The sequence below is a fragment of the Pomacea canaliculata genome, linkage group LG13, assembly GCF_003073045.1.
Source record: "Pomacea canaliculata isolate SZHN2017 linkage group LG13, ASM307304v1, whole genome shotgun sequence".
Taxonomy (NCBI): domain Eukaryota; kingdom Metazoa; phylum Mollusca; class Gastropoda; order Architaenioglossa; family Ampullariidae; genus Pomacea; species Pomacea canaliculata.
Window position 1 is genome coordinate 178,778 of NC_037602.1, and position 20,914 is coordinate 199,691.

Genomic DNA, 20,914 nt, shown 5'->3' on the forward strand with positions numbered 1-20,914 from the left:
GCTGTAACACGTTCCGCGCCTGATACTGTCGCACGTCACACGCATGCACGCACTTGCCCGCCGGCTGCGTGTCGCTCGCATCAACGGCTGTAACTGTAACCGCGCGGCGAGCGGCAGGGGGGGACTACTACGTCAGATCGATAGTTGTCTCACCTCTTCTCTGTCTCTCCTTGTCTCTCTCTGTCTCTCTCTCTGTCTCTGTTTGGCACAGGCATGTGATGTCAGTTAAATAAGAAAAGCTAATGTTACGTAACGTTCTCCATGACGACGTCACTTTACTGTCTCAGGAAGTCAACGAGAAATCGTGTTTTGTACACACGCCATGGGGTCCTCCTCACTTCATGAACGTATGTTGCTTCCCTGGTGACGGCACATGGCGTCAGTATACTTCAGTAGGTTGTGACAGTACATGACAGTAGATGTAAGTACATGACAGTACATGGCAGTAGATGATTATAGTGCACTGGGGTCAGCGTGCCGTAACCTTGGTAACAGTGTTTTGATGCCAGTGGCACTGCAGTGTGTTGCCGTAGGTTGATTGCAGAATGTTGCAGCAAGTTGCACTTGACTGATTGTAGCGGTGCACTAGGTTGGTGTGGCAGTAGGTTGGTACAGTATGTTGGTGTGGCAGTAGGTTGGTGTGGCAGCAGGTTGGTGTGGCAGCAGGTTGGTGTGGCAGTAGGTTGGTGTGGCAGTAGGTTGGTACAGTATGTTGGTGTGGCAGTAGGTTGGTGTGGCAGTAGGTTGATGTGGTAGTATGTTGGTGTGGCAGTAGGTTGGTGTGGCAGCAGGTTGGTGCAGTATGTGTCGCCATGCCACCTACAGGCGTGTGTAGGCAGCGCTGACAGCAACAGTCAACAGCCGCAAGGCGCCGCCAGCCCCACACCACGTGATCTGATGTATTGTTCTCCCCGTGTTCAGCACCAGTGTTGTCATGTGTAATGGACAGTATCGGTGTGTGTAACATCTGACTGACAGCAACTTTGTGTTGTGTGCTGATGTGTGCTGTTGTGTGCTGTGTGCTGCTTTGTGCTGCTTTGTGCTGCTGTGTGTGCTGCTGTGTGCTGTGCGCTGTGTGCTGCAGTCAATAGCTGCAAGGTGCCGTGCGTGTCGCTGTCATCCCACCAATCGAAGGCTGCTCGTGTTGCAGAGAATTTCCTTTCCCCCACCTCCCCCCGACCTTTAGCCACCCACCCCTTGATACCCGTCCGGTACGCGACAGTAAGCAAGGTGGAGGTCACGAGTGATGACGGTCCAGTGCCATGGCAACAGTCGCACCACAGGTGTAAAATCTACACACGTGTAAAGATGGAGCAAGACACTTGTGATGATTCTGTCGTCGAAAAGACATTATCAACTGGCTCCTTCACAGAGTGATGAAGGAATTGCTTTTTAAGCAACATAGAGCTGAGGGCTGTGTCTGCAGGTATTTGATCCACTGACATAACCCATCTACCTGCAAACCTATGCTACCTACAGGTAAACACATTCTACCTGTGACAAACCTATGCTACCTACAGGTAAACCTACAGGTAAACACATTCTACCTGTGACAAACCTATCGTACCTACAGGTAAACCTACAGGTAAACATTCTACCTGTGACAAACCTATGGTACCTACAAGTAAACCTACAGGTAAACACATTCTACCTGTGACAAACCTATGGTACCTACAAGTAAACCTACAGGTAAACACATTCTACCTGTGACAAACCTATGCTACCTACAGGTAAACCTACAGGTAAACACATTCTACCTGTGACAAACCTATGGTACCTACAGGTAGCACTCGGGGTAGGCCTCTAACTCGCACTCGGAAGCTTCTACGAATGACCACGTGCGTGTCCGCAGACTTGACTACCTCTGAATGTGACGTCAGGGATGTATAGATGCTGGTGAGGACGACTGTTGCAATCATCGCTACATTTCAATACTTGTCTGTGTCACTGGTCATCGAAGCATTACGTGGTGTACTTACATACGTCGCACGTGTAGATGTCGGCGCAGTTAACATTCTGCTATCGAAAGGTTTTGAAAGAATAGAACAGAAATAAAGTATGTGAAAAGTATATATAGCAGAAAAGAGCGGCGATGACAAAGCGTGATTAGTATTCAATGATGACAGCATCCATGTTCAACCAATAGTCAAACGAGATTCTAAAGCAAAGCGATGGAGTCTCACCCTCACCACGTGCAGTAGAGTACATCAGCCGCCGCCCCGACTGCCACTCTACGGATTGTGATGAACCAAACCTGGGATTTGAAGTGGAGGTTCCAGCAGTTTGCTGCAGCTCTTAGCCAGTCTCCCAGCCACAGGGCCAGTAACCTCTCTGTCTCTCGGAGTTGTTTGCCCTCTCCAGCCTCACCTGACAGCCACACGGTGCGCCCGGCGGAAATTGCAAATCACGGCGGCCGCTAACGAGGGCTAATGACGTCCTTTGGTGAGCGGCGTCACGACAGGTTGGGTAATGAGCGGGCAGAGCGGCGTCACGACAGGTTGGGTAATGAGCGGGCAGAGCGGCGTCACGACAGGTTGGGTAATGAGCGGGCAGAGCGGCGTCACGACAGGTTGGGTAATGAGCGGGCAGAGCGGCGTCACGACAGGTTGGGTAATGAGCGGGCAGAGCGGCGTCACGACAGGTTGGGTAATGAGCGGGCAAAGCGGCGTCTCGACAGGTTGGGTAATGAGCGGGCAAAGCGGCGTCTCGACAGGTTGGGTAATGAGCGGGCAGAGCGGCGTCACGACAGGTTGGGTAATGAGCGGGCAAAGCGCCGCAACACCGCCATGCGCAGGCCAGCAGTCACGTCACATCCTGGGGGGGACAACTCGCGGGTGAGAATAGCCCCCAACATCCCATGTTTTGCTAAGAGCCTCTGGTTTAGAAAAAAAAGGTCAGCGTAACGCTGTTGCCAGGGTGCACGATGCCAATTTTCAAACCATTATCTATACACGAGACATTTTCAACACAAAACTCTATTCCTGAGATGAGGACTGGAAGTGCTTTGGACGTGGAAACAATAAAAAGGACAAAGAAATCTTTGGTGATAAGGAAGGGAGGTGAGATGTGTCTCACGTGATGCCACAAGTAGACCGAAGGGGGAGCCTTAGCGAGTCTCTTACAGAGACAGTGTCGCCATGGGCACAGCAAATGGTGGAGACTGAGGAGCTGTAGAGACATTGATTAGAGGGAAACGCACGTGATACACCTACATCTACATCATTACGACCTGCAGCCTCAATCGTACACGGAGCTTACAGACTTTCTCTACAGGTAAGGAAATACAACGGCAGTCGTACACGACACTGGACATGGAGGTCAGGTCACATACTTCTACACACAACTGGATATACAGGTCAGGTAGATCACATACTTCTACACACAACTGGATATACAGGTCAGGTCACATACTTCTATATACAACTGGATATACAAGTAAGGTAGATCGCATACTTCTACACACATCTGGATATACAGGTCAGGTAGATCACATACTTCTACACACCACTGGATATAGAGGTCAGGTAGATCACATACTTCTACACAACTGGATATGCAGGTCAGGTAGATCACATACTTCTACACACAACTGGATATAGAGGTCAGGTAGATCGCATACTTCTACACACAACTGGATATACAGGTCAGGTAGATCACATACTTCTACACACCACTGGATATAGAGGTCAGGTAGATCACATACTTCTACACACAACTGGATATGCAGGTCAGGTAGATCACATACTTCTACACACAACTGGATATAGAGGTCAGGTAGATCACATACTTCTACACACAACTGGATATGCAGGTCAGGTAGATCACATACTTCTACACACAACTGGATATACAGGTCAGGTAGATCACATACTTCTACACACAACTGGATATACAGGTCAGGTAGATCACATACTTCTACACACAACTTGATATACAGGTCAGGTAGATCACATACTTCTACACACAACTGGATATACAGGTCAGGTAGATCACATACTTCTACACACAACTTGATATACAGGTCAGGTAGATCACATACTTCTACACACAACTGGATATACAGGTCAGGTAGATCGCATACTTCTACACACAACTTGATATACAGGTCAGGTAGATCACATACTTCTACACACAACTTGATATACAGGTCAGGTAGATCACATACTTCTACACACAACTGGATATACAGGTCAGGTAGATCGCATACTTCTACACACAACTTGATATATAGGTCAAGTAGATCGCATACTTCTACACACAAGTGGACATAGAGGTACAATCATAAAGAAATGGCTCAGGAACAAACTCTCAAGTATTATTGAAGGTCTACACAAGACTAAGCAGCATGGTATGTAAGTAAATAATGAGAGAAGTAGACGATAAACAGTATGAACGTGTCTACAAGGACAGTGTGTTATCAGCAGCACAAAGGTGTCAACAATAAGAACTGATTGTGTGATGTATTCATTGACAGCAACATGATTGTGTGATGTATTCATTGACAGCAACATGATTGTGTGATGTATTCATTGACTATACAATGATTCTCTCATGTATGTATTGACAACAAAATGATTGTGTGATCAATGTATTGACAACAACATGATTGTGTGATCAATGTATTGACAACAACATGATTGTGTGATCAATGTATTGACAACAAAATGATTGTGTGATCAATGTATTGACAACAACATGATTGTGTGATCAATGTATTGACAACAACATGATTGTGTTATCAATGTATTGACAACAACATGATGCTGTTATCAATGTATTGACCAGAAAAAGCAGCGGCCAACTGGCTTGACCTCTATAAGTTCCCCACCTGCCCACAGAGCGAGGAGCCAGACGGACATGCCACAGAGTGAGTGTCACAAACTGTAAAAGCTGAATGTTCAGTGTCAGACCTTTCACCTTTATACATACATATGTATGTGTGTGTGCAGATTGTCCAACATTCACATGGTGTCTGCTCCTTAAAAGTCTTGAAAGAGAGGCCACGCCATTAACAAATGTTTATAATGTTGCTGGAAGAGCTACCTGGCATGACTAGGTCTCGGCCTAGTGACCTTTAACCTCAGAATTGCCCAGTTGTAACTGACAATCGCCGTGAAGTGTGAAGTGAGAAATAACATGTGAACATCTGCTCTGCTTAGCTACATGTCAACTGTCCAGCCGCGAGAAAGAGAACAGACTGCAATCACAGCTGATGGAGATAACATCAAGAAATGATAAATGTAATCACTAGACTAAGGTTATATCACACAAATGTAGCCACTAGACTGCAGCTATAGCACACAGATATAACCACTAGACAGCTGTTATGCTGATGTGGCTATTAGACTGGGGTTATACAACACAGATGTAGCTATTAGTCTGTGTTGTACTACACTTATGTAACTACTAGACAGGTTATATTACACAAATGTAATGTAGCTATTAGACGGGTTATACCACACAAATGTAGCTATTACACTGGGGTTACACCACACAAATGTAGCTATTAGTCTGTGTTGTACTACACTTATGTAGCTATTACACTGGGGTTATACCACACAAATGTAGCTATTAGTCTGTGTTGTACTACACTTATGTAGCTATTACACTGGGGTTATACCACACAAATGTAGCTGCCAGACAGGTTATTCAGAGTTTATCATTGCTCTTGACATGGTCTGTCGGTCCGTGCCTAGAGCGGAAATCGAACCCTGACCTGCAGGGACAGCCTCTCAAGCACAGAGCTGCACTTGTCGGGAACACAAGTCAGTGAAAATGTTATCACGCGGCCCTCGTCTCCAACATGTCCGGACCTAATTAGGGGACAGCATCCCACTAGAGACTCAATTACCGCCTCTTTCTGGACCATTGCACGTGATGAAATCGCAGGAATGTGGTGGTGACGTATATGGGAGGAGGGTGAGGCTGGATGGAGTGGTACTTGAAAGTATCAGCTCCACAGACCTGCCTGCTGTTTAATATTGTGTCGCCACTAGTCGTGTCACCATCAATGTCATGTGTCAAACTCTACTGACACCAGCTCGGCTTCTGGACCATCAAGTCGTTGAGCTGTCGCACCAAACAACAATAATATTTCTGCAATGTTCACGAACGGTTCATTGAAATATGTAGAAACAGAAAATGCCAGACAATGAAAGTCTTGGTGCCAGCAGCCATCGCCATCCAACTACAAGACACAGGGACTCGCAGGTTGTCGCACTACCTGGCCTCCTCCTTAGTTGACATGTGTGTGTGTGTGTGACACGGTGTGGGTGTGCGTGTGTGTTGTATGGTAGGTGTGTCTGCCCATCATGCTGTGTATAGATATACTCAGATTATGTTCTACATATGGCTGAGCTTGTGAGCAAAAGAAAAATTTCTGCCTTGGATTTCCTCGGACAGACAATAAGGTTTGATTTGATTAATGATTAGCATACTATGAGTACTTATTGATTAATATTTCGAAACAGTAATAATAGATTCATAAAGAAGACAGTTTCATTTTATTGCATCAGTCTTGTCTTGTCTTCAAGCACCGAGGTATGCACTGAAACCTAACAGCAGCGTGCACGGAAGGAAGGAAGAGGTAGCGAACCCTGTGGACTGAAGTAAAGTCTGTATTGACAGCCGCGACATGATCTCGCGCTACCTTAGCATCCACGAGTAGTGTGTGTGTAAGTGTGTTCGTCTGTGTGTAAGTGTGTGTGTAAGTGTGTTCGTCTGTGTGTGTTTGTCTGTGTGTGTTTGTCTGTGTGTAAGTGTGCTGGTCTGTGTGTGTGTCCGTCTGTGTGTGTGTGTGTGTGTGGGTGGGGGTGAGGGGGTGAGGGGACATAATTAGAGGCCACCATGGACCTGTCCTGCCCCTTCCAGAAGGTTCTGACGGCCTACCCACTACTTGATGTCAGTCAACCACCCCGTCTGCTGCTTGCCCATTCGATTTGCTGCTTACACTCTCCCTGCAGGACGGTCTCGGGTACGTCACACCCGTCACGAGCACAGACATAGTACAGGGAGAGAAGCTGTTGACAGTTTGTAGCCGGGGCTGTTGTTGTTTATGATGGAGGTTCCAGCCACAAGCTCTATTCTCTACAGAGCAGCGCGCTAGCAGCAGTCACCGACACCAGTCGGGTGCCACACAGTCGGGTGGGACACAACCCATTGCCTTCACCTCTAGGGTCAAGGTGACACTCTCTATGGACATTTCTATTTTCCTACATTTATTATATTTACACACATATATACACGCACATATATACATATAACACACACACACATATTCCTACAGGCATGTGATCACCCATAATTATTATTAGAATTAGAATTGTTACTGAATAAGCTGCAATCAGAAACACACGATGTGACACTACAAGTCTTCTCGCGTACAGTGTGATGTAACAAGAGATGAGACTAATGAGGACATGTGTGTAGACAGTGTGTGATGTAACACGAGATGAGACTAATGAGGACATGTGTGTAGACAGTGTGTGATGTAACACGTGCGCACACTCTACCCGCGCTGTGACAGGTGAGAGGAAACAGGACTGTGCATCCACCCTCCGTGCCCACACCCTAACCACAAAGGTGCTCAGCGCCAGGATAGTCACGTGACAAAGCGCCTTGGTGTGCGACCAGAAGGATCCGCTGTAGGTGCTACGACACCACTGTCAGGCCTGAGTTGTCTCCCCACCTGACCTATGAACTTTAGTCCAACCCAACGCGCATCTGTAGCACTTGAGTCAATGGACGAGTGACGCCGACTGTGGAACGAGTGTCTGCCATCCTTATGCTGGCAACTTGTAGGCTCAGTGAGGATCCTACTCTGTGAGCTACAGGCTCAGTGAGGATCCTACTCTGTGAGCTACAGGCTCAGTGAGGATCCTACTCTGTGAGTTACAGGCTCAGTTATTCTACCAGCTCTGTGAGTTACAGGCTCAGTGAGATCCTTACTCTGTGGGTTATAGGCTCAGTGAGATCCTTACTCTGTGAGTTGCAGGCTCAGTGAGATCCTTACTCTGTGAGTTGCAGGCTCAGTGAGATCCTTACTCTGTGAGTTGCAGGCTCAGTGAGGCTCCTTACTCTGCCAAATATAGAGGTGAAGGCGGAGGAACCGGGGGTAAGACAAGGGGAAAGGGACAGCCAGCTCTCAAAAAAGATAATGAGGAGGCAAGAATGTGCTAGCATGGAGTTTATCCCCTCCCTCGCCTCCCCCCAAAAAGCCGAGCATCTGCCTACGCCACTGAGGTGTCTGCCGACAGCAGCTGCATCCCTAGCGACATCTGCAGGTAGTCATGCGACACACGGACGCAGCAGCCAGGCGTCGAGGGAAGACCATTTACTCGGAGACATCACGCAGGTCAGAGCTCAGGCACGTCAAGCGTCACGTGACATGCTCTAGGTTTACCCAGCGAGTGCCTGCCACCCCTCCCATGTTGACTCCACCCTCCAGACGTTTGGGTGGGAAAACCGGGTACTTGTACTTGCTCAGCATCTGTCGCCACTGTGTCACTGCAACCACACGTGTCGCGGGGTGGGGTGGGGATGACGGCGGGGAGGTAGTTGTCAGTGAAAGGAAACGGCTGCGATGAGACAATACGGGTATATCCCTGACAATACGGGTATAACATTGATCGGGGCCAAGCTGCCAGTGCCAGTAAGTGAAACATCAGGCGGTGTCTGCCGACAATGGCGGACCGATTGATCCGGGCCGGTGCAAGCTGAAGATGCTGTGAGATTACTCCAGCACCAGCACCACCACCACCACCACCACCACCACCACCACCACCACCACACCACCACCAGGTGGCGACGCCCGAAGCTGAAAAGCCAGACAGGCCATCGCGCGGCTTGTGTGGCTGTCGGCACTGCTGATGGTGCTGCACCTGGTGTAGTGGTGCGGATGCCACTATACTGGTGACCGTTACTAGATGCCAGCACGCACTCACTCGCGAGCTGTTACATTCAAGTCGTTTGAAGTAACAGCTTGTTACAGACACAGCTGAGTTGTTACAGCACCTGGTGGGGGGATGGAGGGAGGGAGCGGACAGAGAGCACTGGGGGGGGGGGGAACCCGGAGGCGCCGGGTCAATACTCGCGCGAATTCCTACTTCCTCTCCTCCACCAAGTGGACCCAAGCTGTGGGTACCCACCCGCCTCTGTGGACAGGTTTGGAGGTGCGCAAGAGAAAGGTGCAAAAGCAATGACATGTCGGGTACTTGTGGGGCTCAGTGTCTTTGCTGTCAGCAGCCTGAGTCACAGACCGTCGTCGCCTCGTCTGTAGATTGTCAGGAATAGTTCCGTGAGGGGGAGGGCGCCGTTTACTTCCAGTCTGCCCCCCACTCAGGCGAGGCGCACGTGAACTCGGGTATCAATAGGATGAATGTCAGCTTCGTCCGTTTGACATACAAGCACACAGCACACTTCTACTTGTTGTCCCAATTGAATGAAGATAAACAATAAAATGAGAGCATCAAGTGGATGTCAAGTGTGCACTAAAGCATCTTGTACACAGACAATGTAGAGAGAAGCCCTCGAGAAGCAGAACAAGCAGCACGAGCTGTCGTCTGCTGTGGATGTTCACTTGGTTGATCCTAGCCCTACTGTTATTGTTGTTTACTTGTTGACATTGTGTTTATTATAGAGGTGTCGTATTGTTGTTTACTTGTTGACATTATGTTTATTATAGAGGTGTCGTATTGTTGTTTACTTGTTGACATTGTGTTCATTATAGATGTGTCGTATTGTTGTTTACTTGTTGACATTGTGTTTATTATAGATGTGTCGTATTGTTGTTTACTTGTTGATATTGTGTTTATTATAGATGTGTCGTATTGTTGTTTACTTGTTGACATTGTGTTTACATGACATGATATTTTTTGTTGCTAACACAATTGTTTTCGTCAATCTGCTAGAAGTAAACATTACTTCCGTAAAACTGTGTCCACCATGTACATTTTTAATGTTTTCTTTGAAGGGAGGTAAGCCATGGAAGACGAGTGCTAACTAAAGCTAGTTTAATCCTCTCATTATTGAATATTAATCATCTAATCACTCAATCTTAGAATGATCAGATGTAACAGATGTCTAGAGGGGGAGGAGCACGTTGGTGCCAAGGAGACACCAGACTTCACTGGAGGCGCTCGTCGTCTGCTGCCAGTCAGGGTTATCTCCCTTACCTGTAGTCCACCCCAGCTCTCCCCTTTCCTGTCGTTTAGACACTAAGCACAACAATATCGGGTGTTTGCTTGATGGTACTCGAGTGCTTCCACGCCAACTTTTATGTTAGTAATCACAGGCCGTCTTCCTTACTGCCTTCACACGGCGGATAGAGAGAGCTAGAGGACAGATAGAGAGAGCTAGAGGGTGGATAGAGAGAGCTAGAGGACGGATAGAGAGAGCTAGAGGACGGATAGAGAGAGCTAGAGGACGGATAGAGAGAGCTAGAGGACGGATAGAGAGAGCTAGAGGACGGATAGAGAGAGCTAGAGGACGGATAGAGAGAGCTCGAGGACTAGGCGGATAGAGAGAGCTAGAGGACAGATAGAGAGAGCTAGAGGACGGATAGAGAGAGCTCGAGGACTAGGCGGATAGAGAGAGCTAGAGGACAGATAGAGAGAGCTAGAGGACGGTTAGAGAGAGCTAGAGGACTAGGCGGATAGAGAGAGCTAGAGGACAGATAGAGAGAGCTAGAGGACGGATAGAGAGAGCTAGAGGACGGTTAGAGAGAGCTCGAGGACTAGGCGGATAGAGAGAGCTAGAGGACAGATAGAGAGAGCTAGAGGACGGTTAGAGAGAGCTAGAGGACTAGGCGGATAGAGAAGCTAGAGGACAGATAGAGAGAGCTAGAGAGGATAGAGAGAGCTAGAGGACGGTTAGAGAGCTCGAGGACTAGGCGGATAGAGAGAGCTAGGACAGATAGAGAGAGCTAGAGGACGGATAGAGAGAGCTAGAGACAGATAGAGAGAGCTAGAGGACGGATAGAGAGAGCTAGAGACGTAGAGAGAGCTAGAGGACGGATAGAGAGAGCTAGAGGACAGATAGAGAGAGCTAGAGGACGGATAGAGAGAGCTAGAGGACGGATAGAGAGAGCTAGAGGACGGATAGAGAGAGCTAGAGGACGGATAGAGAGAGCTAGAGGACGGATAGAGAGAGCTCGAGGACTAGGCGGATAGAGAGGGAGATAGGCGGAGACAGAGCTAGACGACTGACACAATAAGATAAAATAAGCAAGAAAAAGCTTTTTCATTTAAGCACTCGCATTTACAGGGAAAGAATAAAGTGAGTAATTAAAGTAATTAAACACCATAAGAGAGAGAGAGCGCTAGAGGGAGGCACATAGCGGAGCGAGAGGGAGAGGCGATGAGCTGCACTGTCACGTGACGCTTGCTACCACAAACGGTGGCTAACACCCGCATCACCTCATACAAGTTACGGGTGGCTTTTGACACAGTGGTTGTACAGTTGTACAGGGGGCGCTCCCAGTCACTATCTTTGTCAGAAACATGCGGTTTGCGCAGTGCTCCACAGTCACCTGCCAAAGGTGCAGACGATCAGAGGGAGAAGCTGGAGGTGCCTGTGACTCTCCACAGATCATGGAGACACTCACTCAGATGTTTGGAATTCCCGACAGGCAGCCTGTAGTTTTCAAAATCCTCCCGAACACAGGGGTACATGGACTTTGTACGCACCCTGTACAACTTGTACATTATACAGTGGCAGGCATGCTCCCTAGCGCCACCTGGTGTTGGCATAAAGCTGACACTCGCTTTGTCTACTGCAGGGGTCTCAAACTCATATTAGCATGTGGGCCGCAGTGGAAAGTAACAGCCAGTCAGCGGGCCGCACCACGAAAACAAAATGTTTTTTCATTAAATTTACGAACACTACTGTCACTGCAGTTAAATGCTAAAATAAAGTTTTTATAATTATTAATTACATTTAGTGTAGTTTATTACATGCACAGGCAGTTTAGTTTATTAAAATAAGTTGACGTTGTCTCTGTCACTAAATAAAAAAGCAGAAACTGTAGTTCCCATAAAAAACACTAAGCACAACATACATATACACCGCGGACGTGGCCGCGGGCCGCACAAAAATGTTTCGCGGGCCGCGTGTTTGAGACCCCTGGTCTACTGTCTGTCAGTCCTATGTTGATGACAGTAAGACTGCCCTGTGTACAGTGTGCAGCTGGTACACACGCAGGACACGGTACTAACACACAAACTACACGATGTGTTTACACATACACGATGTGTTTACACATACACGATGTGTTTACATGATGTGTTGACACCATGTGCTGAGATGATGAGATGAGACGAGACAAACTACACAACACACAGCAAACTACAGCACACAGCTGTGTCTCAGATGAGGAGCCAAGACCACAGGATGGTGGGCCTAGTGGCGGATGCAGGTGACTGCTCGCGACACAGTTTGTCTACGTGTTACAAGGTGAAGGTCCAATCTATCGGCCTGACAAACAAATAAATGTAAAAATGTTTCAAGAAAATAGGAAAATTCCTCGCTGACTAGCAAAGATAATTTCGAGTCACGACAGCCAGTCTCGTAAACATGGAAACATTTTTGAAGGACAGCAAAACTCTGAAGTGAGTCACTCCAACAAGAAGAAGGGGGCGGCCATCATGAAAATATATGATAATGTACTTTCTTCTTGATTCATAATTTCTCTCTCCTTAGTTTGTCGTCAGTATGATGGTGGCACAGTCTTCAATATCCAACACACTTCCAACTTTTCATATGAGTGGAAGGTGTTTGTTTGAGCGCAGCCTTCCGTGTTATATCAGTGTGTGTGTGTGCCTGACATTACTTTGATGTCGTGTACATCAACATCTGTAGTCGGTGATTGTAGAGACAAGCCAGGAAACATCTGCTGAATACTAACTGATAGCAGACAACGATGTCCGCCCTGCTGGACTTAATGATCTTTCTCAGTCTCTCTCTTTCTCACTCTCTCTCTCCTAATTAGCTGTGACGTCAACAAGGCAAACGTTTCATTGCCATTGGATGATTGCAGCCTTCACTGACATCAACGTGTACATTTACACCAGTCAACGTGTGCTTTTACCATTCACATTTTCCCCAAAGGGGAAACAATAGTGGCGCAGATTTGTTTGTTTGTTTGTTTGTTTGTTTGTTACAAAGGAGTGGCGGCAAGCTAACGATGGCGTTGTAGGACAGCGGAATAAAGTATCACAGGAGCAGAGTTCGGTGGCAATCTTTGAGGAAGAGGCAGGAGGAATATTATAAACAGGAAGTGACGAAAGGGAAGTATTTCTAAAAGGAGCGACGTCTGCACGAGGTGAATCCTTGGTGAAAGAAAACAGACCAAGACACAGTGTGCTGCTGCTGAATGCTCTTGTCGACACTCGGGTGGAGTTTGAACTCATTTAAGGAATCCGAGAGATGCTGGCTACACGCCCGTGAATTGACTTTGTTCACAGATGTGTGCACAGATCACATCTCTGCTTGCTGTAACGGGCCGTGTGAACTTCATCCCCACACGCTACTCAAGATTGACTCACAACATTTCAACATCAATCGTCACCCAGTCACTGATACAGAACAAGCAAGTCCTGGACCTGGAGGCAAGCGAAGACATCTTCCTACAGCAGCGGCGACTGTACTACAGCACGAGCTGCTGCAACTACGAGCTACGACTGCTGCAGAGAGCTTGCAGACAAAATGAGCAACAGATATGAACATTGACACTATCAACACCGTGTGGTCTACAAGCAACATCGTGACAGTCACAACCACATCGTCAGTCCTATCTCTCTCCACCACAAGATTAACAACTGACAGTGTCAGGCCTCCACTCATGAAGGAATGATGGTAGCACACGCACCAGCAGCTTAAACAGGATGCATGAAGTAAACAGTGCATCCTGCGTTCACGTAAACAAGGACGTGTTTACACCGACATGTGTGTCAAACTTTAGACTAGCCATGTCATTGTCGTCAGTCACTTGTGAATACAAAATAAAAATGTAATGCTGGAAATTAGCCGCCTACAATAAACAAAATGTCATGCGTTTATCTCAGACAAACCCACACTTGAAATGTGTTTAACAACAATACACATGAAAAAAAATTAATCCTAATGCGTCGACTTAGTGACAGACAAGAATGAAGCGTGGACTGTGATGGGGTTGCTGCTCGTGGAGAAGATTTGCTAACCAGTCTGTGGAGTGAATTCCGTTTGGACCTTTTGATTGTTTCTGGACTTCCGTCCAAGCTTCTAAATGAAGTTTCAATCTGCAGGGTCGAAATCCACGATCAACTGAAGTGCGCCACACTCACTGTCACAAACACTACTCAGGGAGCTCTCCAGTGTCGGAGAGAAATTTGTTCTGCTTTCCTAATGGCCGTTGGGAATGCCGCCGCTTGAAGACACGTGTTGAACATTCAACATTATTATGTTCTCGTATTTGTGGAATTAGTTTTGTGAAATGAACGCGGATCATAAGAGAGGATGTTGCATGGGTTGGCCTGTAAAGTGTGCTAACAGCTGACTACTGGACTCCAGTAGGTCTTTAAGTTGTGTGATTATCTGTCAGCCACCAGCAGCAGGAGAGGCTGAGATGTGAGTGGCGATACACTTGGCTGAGGCGATGCCCATGAAGTGGGGGAGGGGGGTGAGAGAGGAAGTGGAGACAAAGAGTTGCCGACCTCCCTCCCCCCTCGTCATGGCCCCACGGACGTTGCTCTCCATGCGCAGTCCGTGTCTGGCGCCCCGGGGGGCAGCCGCGCGTGGAAGGCCGTGAGTCCGTGACCGGGGGGAAACAGATGATGAGGCGAAGCCACAAGGGGACAGTGGGGGGCACTAACGGAGCGGGACGTGGCCGACCCCCTGCTGATGCTGACGTCACTGTGTCACCTGTGTGGCTCCGCGCGCGGCCCATAACCCCCCCCCCCCTTGCCCCTCCGTCAAGCGACACCAAGAAGCCAGGCGTAGCATGGTCGCCGGTGGCAAGATATTCAGGTGGTTGACGCCGCACAATAGATGTCAAAGGGAACACACAGACACCTGCTTGATCATGTCATCTACACCTGCTGAGTACAGGTGTGTGTGTGTAAATAATAACAACGCGCGGGGTACGCTTGTCTGCTCTCACCCATCCAATGTTTTAGTTTTCTCAACCCGTGTGCGCAGCAGCGTGAAAGACTGGCTGTCTGTAACATTTGTACTGGCTTCTGACTTTAGCGTGTTACAGTCTGTAACATTTGTACTGGCTTCTGACCTTAGCGTGTTATAGTGAGTAACAGCTGTACTGACCAGACCTTAGCGTGCTACAGTCAGTAACAACTGTACTGACCAGACTTTAGCGTGTTACAGTCAGTAACAACTGTACTGGCTTCTGACTTTAGCGTGTTACAGTCAGTAACAACTATGCTGACCAGACCTTAGCGTGTTACAGTGAATAACAACTGTACTGACCAGACCTTATCATCTTACAGTAACACCTGCACTGATTTCAGACTTTAGCCTGTTACACTCAGTAACAACTGCTGTAACTTCAATCTTTTTCCCGAATCAGCAACATTTGTACTAACTTAATTCTTGCGAGCACCATGGTGACAAACACAGCAAACCACAAAAGCTCAAACCACTTGCACACTGCCCTCTGACATGATTAGACCTGCTGCACGAGCTGCTAACTGTGGCGATGATGACAATGATGATGACGATGATGATGACGATGATGATGTGGACAGAGGAGAGGACGGTCTTACCTCTTGCACAGCGAAGACACACCTGACGAGAACGGCACCAGACGCAGGAGGGCAGGACGCGGCGGTCCTCGTGTGGCGACTGACGCAGCACTGACTGCACCCTACACGCAGCTTCCGACGCAGCAAAGAGACGGCGCGCAGCACCAACAGCACCAGCAGCAGCAGCAGCGCCAGTCGCTCTCTTCCTCGCGCTGGGCGCACGCGCACGTCGCCGCCACACGCTGACGCCAGCAGCTGCAGCCCCAACACTGCTCGTCCCTCCTCACGGCGGCGGTTGTCGTTTCCCAGGTGCTGTCCTCCTACCAAGCAGGCAGCAGAGCGGGGAGGTAGATGTGTGTGTCGTTATCTCACCTGAGGATGCTTCACAGCACGCCCGGCGACAACGCCATCCAAGCGAAACCAACCACAACGGGAGAGTCGCCCAGCCTTCGCGCAGGTCAAAGGGCAACCTGGAGACTGCACGAAAATTATGTTATTGCCGTGCTTCAGGGACACGCAGCTGCTGTCGTGACATAGCGTGTTGCTGTCGTGACATAGCCGTGTTGCTGTCGTGACATAGCGTGTTGCTGTCGTGACATAGTCGTGTTGCTGTCACCACACAGCCGTGTTATTGTCACCACACAGCCGTGACCTAACCGTGTTGCTGTCGTGACATAGTCGTGTTGCTGTCGTGACATAGCGTGTGTCTGTCATAGGCAGCCACTCACCAATAGTTTATTGAGTTTAGTAAGTACATGTATATCCTGTAGAGCTTTCTGTCTAATGTTCTACACGTACAGCTGTACAGCTTCTCACTTCTCCTTCATGAGTGAAATGAACTGCGTATAGTAGCGTCGGCTACCGGGCTACATGACTACTACATAATGAACTAGACACTAACTTACAGGCAGAGGTTACACATAAGCAAAGCTAGTAATGTGCCGCCTGCTCTCCTACACATGTCAATAAGTTAGTGCACGTCACACTTGTATCGTGTAGCGACAAGATAATAAACACTAGTCTCCGTGTACTACTCACACTCTACACACATTGAACACACATACCCTGCACACGTACAGGACACGTATCCTGCACACATGCAACACATACCCGCTACACATACAGGACACCTACCCTGCACACGTGACACGTAACCCGTTAGGTGTTACACATACAGGACAGCTAACTGCACACGTGACACATACCCGTTACACATACAGGACACCTACCTGCACACGTGACACACGACAAGAGCAGGGGCCGCCTGCTGCCTTACTCCGTGCAGGATGTGACGTGTGACCCTGTAGGGATCGTTAGGGAGGTAGAGTGCGGCGAGATGAGACAGAACGATTAAAGTGTTGATACGCACAGCTGACACGTCATCGCCCACAGCACGTCGTCTGCCTCGTCATTACAGGCGCGTACACAGTGTACAACACACGCCCTGTCATGTCACTTGTAGAGTCACAGATGTATGTAAGTCATGTCACTTGTAGTGTCACAGATGTATGTAAGTCATGTCACTTGTAGTGTCACAGATGTATGTAAGTCATGTCACTTGTAGTGTCGTAGATGTATGTAGCTCATGTCACTTGTAGAGTCATAAATGTAGCTCATGTCATTTGTAGTGTCATAGATGTATGTAACTCATGTCACTTGTAGAGTCATAAATGTAGCTCATGTCATTTGTAGTGTCATAGATGCATGTAACTCATGTCACTTGTAGTGTCACAGATGTATGTAACTCATGTCACTTGTCTACACGCTGGCTGGAACTGTAGAAAGTGTGTAGCCAGCAGGTTCCTGGAACAACGGGCGATGAGATGTAAGATGTGGAGGTCTCTACTCACCTGCTGACCTCTGACACCGGTACACAACCCTCCTGACATAACCGCTCATCCTGGCATTGGTACCTCCTCCATACCAGACAACATTGCATTCTGTTGTTGTTGTTGTTGTGTTGTTGTTGCTGCTCTACCCATTTCCTCTTCAACTCCAACCCACGTGTAAAGTTCAAGAGCTTTGTTAGATTATCCGTGAGAGCTCTCGTGTACAGAGCAACATGTTATCACACACACAGATAAACACACACAAACACTCACACACACACACAAACACTGACACACACACACAAACACACACAAACACTGACACACACACACACAAACACTGACACACACACACAGATGCTCGCAGTACCGTTGTACAGCTGACAGCACGTGGCTGGCACCAAGCTTGTGATGCTGTGTGTGCGAGGTTACGCCAGGCTGGAATCTCTGTGAGTGTTAACGGCGTTCACTGTGTTTACGTGACTGTAACTGTGGGTGTGAATGACGTTCACTGTGTTTACGTGACTGTAACTGTGAGTGTGAATGGCGTTCACTGTGTTTACGTGACTGTAACTGTCAGTGTGAATGGCGCTCACTGTGTTTACGTGACTGTAACTGAGAGTGTGAGTGGTGTTCACAGTGTTACTCTGTGTGATGGTGTTGATACTCTTAGCCGTCACTTGGTCGTTGAGTGTCAACCTTTTTCTCTTCACACCTGTCTGTCAGTGACAGGTGACATGTTTGTTCACTGTGTGTGCCACTAACTGTACAGTGCCTTACGCCGAATTTAACCTTTGAACCCTTTAGAAAAGTCAAAAGTGGTAAATCGTCAAGTAGATGCTACAGTTGTAACAGGATGAAACTTCCTAGCAGTACTAAACGTCTCGGTTCAAACTTCCGATGGATTAGTAAACATTTTCTTGGGTTTATTTATCAAAACCAGCTCAAAGCATATTGTGAGTTGCATAATTTTGCTTTTGCAATGTTATTTTATTTCGTATGTCCTGTAATGTTTCGTCCTTTAATTTCAAGTAAACTACCAATCGAAGATTCACTTGACCGATAGGCTTTATTTTTCTTCGCTTCATGACGAGACGTTTGGTTTCGCTGCTGTGCCTTCGAATAGTACGCTGATATTTTCAAAATATGCTTGTATAAATTTTGCTTTTACAATGTTGTTTTATTTCTAGCAAGAGCCAAGTGGAAATATTTGATGTGGTGCCCTTATTTACCCAGATTCAGCAATAAAGCCATATTTCAGATGGAATTCCAAATTCTTAGTTTACTTTCCCATTGTCAAGCAGCTCTAGCATGTAACATGAGTTATCATTAGGCATCAACATGCGTTTTACAATTTCATTCACTATCAGTAACATGCGCAGACTATACCGAGACGTTTAGTACTGCTGGGAAGTTTCATCCCGTTACACAGTCAGGCGTCAGTCAAGCGATCGTACGACTGTTTGGTAGAGTGTGTAGTGACCTCACGTGACCTGCACAGCTGGCTGTGTGTCTGTGTACCCGGGTACCTTCTTGGGAGGTGAAGCCGTGTACATTGTACATTCAGTTGAAGGGGAGTTTGCAGGGGAGGGAACGCCAAGAAATTGTGGTTGTGACTGTAGAAAGTAGAAGTAGTCGTGGGGCGCCACAGTTTCCTCCAGCCGACGGTGATTGTGTCTGACGGCAGACAGGTAGACAAACTGATAGACACATCCGGGTACACTGTACACGTGTACATGGTGTAGGTACAGGTGTCACGTGTATGCCAGTATGCCAGTCATCACACGGCACATGGGGGGGGGGGGCGGTAAGAGCGAGTGTGTCTGTGTTCGTCCACGTGCTTGCGAGCGTTGCGTGACGTCTTGTCTGTGCGTGTGCGCGAGCACGCTTCCCCTGCACAGCGCCCCCTGGGCTGGAGTCAGGTTGCTGTGTTATTTGTACTGCGAGGGGGGCTGGGGGGACCGCGGGCAAGACAAGTGTAGCTGTTGGCGTCGGAACAGACTCCGGCCACGTCTGGCACCAAGTCGCCTGCAGTGGCTGCCATGGCGATAAACACAGAGTCGAGATGGAGGCTTGGTGTATACAAGTCGCGCCACCTGGCGGCGCTGGAGAGCCCACGTGCTGCACCTGCCGCCACGTCACTCTGTGTGACGAGCTATTTTTACCAGACGTAGCGCTACGTGGTGACGTGTGCATGTTTCTGTGCACTAGCTGCAGTAGGAAGATGCGATCACCCGGGGTTAGACTTACTGACATCTCTCGGTGACGTGCACCCAGCAGTCACGTGACTGAGGTGGACATCACCAGAGTACAAGGTGCAGGTGTGTACCGGCCCCACCACGTCAGTGCTGGTGTACAAGAAATAAAGATGTCGGCACTACTTCAGGAGAACTTTCGCTCTGTGATATTTTCACAAGTCCTGCACTTGCCGGGGTCGCGTCAGTACCCCTCAGCCATTGGACCCCGGATAAGAGGGAACGTTTCCGTACAGGAAATAGTAGCAAGGTATTATAAGTAATTACACATAGACTGCACTAGACTTACACATAGACTGCACATAGACTGCACATATGTATAATTAGACATAGACTGCACTAGACTTGTGCTGGTGTTTTGTGAATGTGATGTACTGATAGCCTCACACCACCTCTAGCTCACACCCTCACGTGTACACCAGGCTACTGTCCTCTCGGTGTCTGACCCTACAACCTCTGGACACGATGAACCACGTCTCTACATCATAAGTCGCCATACACTGCACACAATACTCACACACTGAGTATAGGATGCTACTCACAAAATACTCAGGCATAGTATGTTACTAATAATATACTCATACACTGATTACACTGAGTATAGCATGCTACTCACAAAATACTGAGCATAGCATGCTACTAATAATATACTCACGCACTGAGTATAGTATGCTACTCACAAATTACTCATACTCATACATTTTTATGCTACTAATAAAATACTGATACACTGAGTATAGCATGCTACTCACAAATACTCACGCACTGTACCTGTACACATCAGTATGCTACTATATATACTCACACACTGACTATAGTATGCTACTATACATATATATACTCATGCACTGAGTATAGTATGCTACTCACAAAATACTCATACACCGAGTATTGCATGCTACTCACAAAATACTCACACACTGAGTATAGCATGCTACTCACACAAACATTCAGGCGTGAGCATGCCCAGCCTGTACACCCAGCATCACGAGGCTACATACGGGTGTGTGTGTAGCGGGTGCCAGTCACAGCCCCACAAACAGGGGGAAAAGCGGTTGCCATGAAGATGGACACCTCCACCATCACACAGCCGCGGCTA

The 20,914-nt window shown here is 47.9% G+C and overlaps 1 pseudogene; it reads right to left on the reverse strand.

Moving 5' to 3' along the window:
- The window catches only part of LOC112553750, a 42,260-nt pseudogene extending 26,077 nt beyond the window's left edge, over positions 1–16,183 (reverse strand).
- Between the last annotated feature and the right edge of the window lie 4,731 nt (positions 16,184–20,914).